The sequence below is a fragment of the Ictidomys tridecemlineatus genome, chromosome 11 (assembly GCF_052094955.1).
Source record: "Ictidomys tridecemlineatus isolate mIctTri1 chromosome 11, mIctTri1.hap1, whole genome shotgun sequence".
Taxonomy (NCBI): domain Eukaryota; kingdom Metazoa; phylum Chordata; class Mammalia; order Rodentia; family Sciuridae; genus Ictidomys; species Ictidomys tridecemlineatus.
Genome location: NC_135487.1, coordinates 58417197 through 58423196, shown reverse-complemented (window position 1 = coordinate 58423196; position 6000 = coordinate 58417197).

The following is a 6000-nucleotide window of genomic DNA, read 5'->3' as shown; positions in this document are numbered from 1 at the left end:
TGTCCTACTTGAAATTATAAAAGTATCTATGGAAATTTTAATTTTCAGAAGGTCACAGAGGTAGTTTTTACATGGTTGTAAAAAACAACAATCTAATTCTAAAAAGTAAATCTGTAACTTAGATAATGATGGGTTCTGATCAATTGTTTTGTCCCCATTGTGTGCAAAACTAGAGGTTGTCATTTATCTTGAGTGTTTGGCATATTTGTCCAAATGCCCACAGAGGCATTAGCCCAGAATTCCAAGTGATTTCTAAAGAAAAAGGTAAACATGTGAAAATGTTTAAAAGTATTTAGAATGGAAAAACAATAGCACAATGATTTATATAGGTTTAAGATTTTTTATCAAATTTAATGATCTACAAAAATTTTTCTATTAATAGATAATTAAATTGTTTGAATATTGTACAAAAATAAAGTAGGAAAAGATGTGTATATGGAGCTATCAATCATGGGTGACTAAAATTTAAGATTAGCCAGTACTACAAACTATTACATCATCTATAGAATATAATTTTGTTCCCCCATTAAATGAGTAAATATAGACATCAAAGGTTCTGTTTAGTTCATTTCTGGTATATTGAGCTTTAGTTGATTTATTTTAACATCAGCATGTCACCATTGAACCAATAGACTAGAGCTCTTACAAAAGGAATACAACATGAAAACATCAAAAATTGTGCATTGAATCAGATAAATGGCAAAAAAAGGAACATTAAAAGTACTTCATAATTTGATGTTACTATTTAACCACTTTTAGAATCCTGTGTGACATACGATAGAACAATACATACAGATCATATCTTTCGTGGAATCTAACGGGTTCGGCAGGTGATGGATAGAAATGAACAGTAGGTAAGTTTCTCTGTAGCTGTAAGGGATGTAATTTGGAAAGCCACAAACATACTCCTCCTCATATGACTGCTTTCCCTCTTTCTTTAAAAATATTTTTTAGTTGTTAATGGACTTTTATTTTATTTATTTGTATGTGGTGCCGAGAATAGAACTTAATGCCTCACACATGCTAGGCAAGCACTCTTCCACTGAGCTACAACCCTAGCCCTTGATCACTGAACTTTGTAGCTCAGAGTTTAAATAAGTAAAATTTCATTAATGAAGAACCACTATTAATTGCTGAATAATAATAGGTAAGAGATATGATTATGAGTTCAAATCCTAGTCTACTGCTTGCTGAGGATACCCTCCAACATTTTCTAACAACCTTTGTGAACTGTATTACTCGTAGTATAGAAATGTGTCTGGTTTAAAAATCTGGGTTTTTTTTTTTTTTTGAATGTCAAAAAGTGAATGAGCTTCCTCATTTGTAAGCAGACTGTTGAATTTCTCACAGATATGTTGAGAGAGTTAAGTGAGATAATGTATATTCAATATTTTACTCAGAAACTGCCCCATAGTTTGCACTTATTATATAGTAGTTACTGCCAGGACAAGGGTGGTGATAATCTATTTAGGAAATCCCTCATATTTTTTCTTACAAGGATGAAACAGAAATCTGTTCACTGAATTTCACTTGAGTAATTATAAATCCCTGATTTATATGGATACCTTTTACCAACTGATTCATTAATTAAAATATTATCCACATATTAATATTACTGGATTTATGGAAATCACAAATTCTGTTGATATAAAAATCTTGACAGGTTCAGGTTTCCACTATTTTTCCTAAATAAAAGACACAACCTAAAGGATATGAACTTAGCCTATTGAATAAGAAAACATGACGTGGAATCTATTTGAACCAGTAGAATTTGAACTTTATGTTCCTGAATTAATGTCTGTAAAATCACATATTGCCCATTAGAAAGCCCAGCTCTAAAGAATCTCTGGGAACACTGTTTTCATTTTACTGTCGGGTCCCAAAAGATGCATTGTGAGGACTCTCTCTCAGATATCATTGTGTACCAGAAGCAAGCAAGCTGTACCTTGTGTCATCACTTTCTGGTGTTGGGAAACCAGTCAGAGGTAAGCTTGTTACCACTGTTATTCCGATAATCTGATTGATGTTTATGTGTAATTTTGTTTAATGTTATCAATAAAACGAAAAAAAATAAATTTTAAGGAATCACATTTAAAAAAAGAAAAGAAAATGAAGGTAATTGCTTCTCCAAGAATATTCAGTGTATCAGTACTTCTCTTAGGAAGCAATGCTTTCTACTTTCCATGATAGTTGTTTCTAAATGACTGCACATACCTTTATTGCATGACCACATATTTTTATCAAAAGGTGTAGTACTATACATACAACCAAAAGTATGTATCATATGGTACCATACATATAACATGTTCAATAAGATTCGTTGAGTTGCCTTGAATGACTTTTAAACTCTACTTCCCCAGAGCATGCTTCCCTTTCAGACACTCTCAGTTCCTCAGTTTGTGTTTCCATGGCATAGACTTCACAGTGTTGGCTAATTAATTAATTATAACATTTACTTAGTATCTCTTTTCCTAATAGATTCTCAAAAGCAATAATTGCACTTGTCCTATCATTGTTCTTGAAGATGTTTTAGTACCAAAAGTACACAGGGGATATTTTATGTATGTCTGGAAATGCTTTATCATTATTGCCTCCTTTCACAGTTAATAGAAACTAAATTTTTATTCCACGGCCCCATAAGAACCATTAATTTATTCTCTGTTTGCATTTCATAATGTATTAGACCTCCATGTGTGTATGACTTACACACAGAAAGGACAAACTTTGGCTTGCATTTTACTCACTATAATAATTCTTCCTCACACTTTCAACCTACACCTACCTCATAAAGAAGGTAGGTGACTACCTACCTTTTGAGACTAACATGGTCAATTATTTTCCAGTATCCTTGTTTCTGTTTCTTTGTTAAAATTAATACTCATATTTTAGTCATTTATCTTGTCAGTGACATTTTAACTTGAAGTGAAGTTGCTTTGTGAAATTGATTAGAAGAAGTTTAGACAAGAGAGTGATTTGGAGGTTGAGTTATCTTGGTCATATTCTACTCTCTACTGTAGATAACAAAAATTGAGTATATATCTGGGAGAATAATTACAAATAAATCTCATGCATTTTTCTAATGACAATTCAGATTAAGTAAAAGTTAGTAAATGCAACCATAGAAGATATTTGATTCAGTTAGGTCAATATTGTTCTGGCTATTGTCAGAACTCTAAAATGAAATGCATTACGTAAGAAATTTATTTTTTGATGGAAATTTCACTTTAGTAGTATATAGAGATATAAAATAATGAATTATTCTGATTCTATTAAAATCTACATACTATTTAGTCATAGAAAATATTGTATTTATTATGTTACCTTAAACGAAATCTTTACCCTTTATATCAGGAATGGAAGAACAGGATCTTTTTCTCCCTATTAACCGACAAGAGCCAATAAGAGAAATATACCTCTTAGAAAGCTGAGTTCCTTCAAAGGGGAGTTTTTTTTTTTTATCTTTGTTTCCTTTTTACACAAGGCAAACTATTGGAATGTCCTTAAGCAATCATGTTGTAATTAGTCAGGAATGACAGTAAACAAGGATTCCACTTTCCCACCAATAGCTCACTCCTTCAAGGAAGTGATTTTCAGAGTTATTTTAATGGAGTGCTGTCACCATATTAATAACCTCCATTTGAAACTATGTCAACTCCTTGACTAGGCCTGTTTTTGATAGGTGTCCTGGAGAATAGCGATAAGGAGAAATGTATTAGATCATAATAATGTTTGATTTCTCTGAAGTCTTCAAAATGGGTACGTTTTTGCAGAAATGCACAAAATATACATCTTGGTACTTCTGCATTTTGTAAAAATCTTCTGCTAGCTTTTTTTTTTTAGTTTTGTTTTATTCCCCAAATCTGGAATAAAGTGTTGTTTTGGAGAGCTATGCAGTTTTATGATCTCAATTTTGAAAGGTAGGGGAATAAGATATTTCACAAAAGTTTTACATTTTTTTATTCAGTAGGGGATATTTGTGTGGTTTTTTTTGTAAAACAAAAGAACTCTATTTTGTGAACAAAAACCTCCCTTTCAAATTTTAATATCTCCAAACACCTGTTGTATGTCACACTTTTTCTTTGAGTGTCAGGCATTTCTGTGTTCTAAAGAAAAGCATAGAATACTGACTTGTGCTGGGAAAACTTCCCCTTGAGATAAGTCTGTCTGGGGACTTTAGCAACTAACCCTATTTGGATGGAATCAAACATGAATGCATCCTACCTAAAGTGTTACTTCTTTGTATTTGATGACTTTATTGCAATGATCCACTGCATTAAAAGCAGTGAAATGTACTCATCAAAATGAGCGTGGAGACAGTTTTATACAGCAGAAAAATATTCATAGCAACCAAAGAATATCTCTTCCTTTTAATTTTACTAATTATGCATCCGGAAAGACTTTACTAAATTCTAACTATGTGAAAGGTACATGGCTAGGCATTAAGAATAGAATAGTGAGCATGATAACACATGATGCTGGCCCTAAAGGAATTTAGAGGATAGTTGGGGAAACACATGTGTGCACACATAATTATAATACAGTGATAAAGCTATATATAGTAGGAGTTAAGTACCAAATCCTGTGACAGTACTTGAGAGTAGTGGAAAGGGACACCTAATCTAGCTTTTGGATATCCTGGAAAAGTTTTTGCAAGGATTAAGGGCTCAACTAAGATAATGGATGAGGGAGAAAGAATATTCCAGGCTGAAACAAAAGCAGTAGCAACTTCCTGAAGGAGAGAGAAAGGTGAATTTAAAAAAAAAACACTGAAATTAATTTAAATAAGGGCTTGAAAGGCATTATCAAAATATGGGACATTATCTGGTGAGTAGTTGTGAGCAAATACAGGGATTTTTGAGGAGGGGAGTGGGTGATTTAGAAAGATCATTCTGGGTCTAATGTGGAGAATGCATTTGAGGGAGGTAAGATTGGAGGCAGGGAGCCCATTAGGAGATTGTTAAAATAATCCAGGCAGAAGATGGTGAAGCTTGAATTTAGGTAATGGAACTGAGGATGAAGGAGGTCAACAGTTTAAGAGACATTAGCATTCCAATTTCTACATTTCCACCCCCTGTTTGTGTAATGTGCATTAACCCAGAGGTTTTGCCTACATTTACACTGTGACAGAAATGCCTGGACATCTAGACTCCTTGGGATACTTGATTTTAGAAAGTGATGCTTTGTTAGAGATTTTATGAATAATGGTTGAAACAACTGCTAGCTGCCATAAGAATGCACAGGTGATTTATTTGTGGCTATGAGTGAGGTAATCTCTTTCTGGCCACTAATGGTAGCAAAAAGGAGATCCTAGGAAGGAAGCCTTGTGTTGGAAACTCAAGATAAAAGTTCAAGGACATTATAGCATTAGCATTATGACAGCAGACTAGTGATATGGGTTGTGTTACATCTCTCCAAAAGATGTGCTCCCAGCATCTGTGAAAATAATTTTATTTGGAAATAGGGTCTTCACAGATTATCAATTTAAAATGTAATTATTAGGGTGGGTCCTAATTCAATATAACCAATTATTATGAATAGGAAAATTTGGACACAGAAACTATTTACATAAAGGAAAATGCCATCTGAATATTGGAATTATGCTTCCACAAAATCAGAGACTTCCAGAAACTAGGAGGGAGACCTAAATCAGATCTTTTCCTAGTCCCTTTAGTGGGCGCATGGTTCTGCTGACACCTAAATTTGGATTTCTGACTTTGACAACTGTGATACAAAACACTTTTTTGCTTAAGTCCCTCAGATTGTGGTGCTTTGTTGTGACAGCTCTAGAAAGATAATATAATCAGAAAAAGAAAAATCGCAACTGGACACAGAAGGAAATATGCTAGATGTTAGAAAACTTCAGGAGAGCAAAGACACACTGATATTCCACAGGCAATTATGTCTGAGTGATGGCACCATTCTAACCCCACAAAGTATGTCCAAAGATTTAGTGCTATATTTGTTCATGTTCAGTGTCTTTCTCATAGTATTTCACTGAAT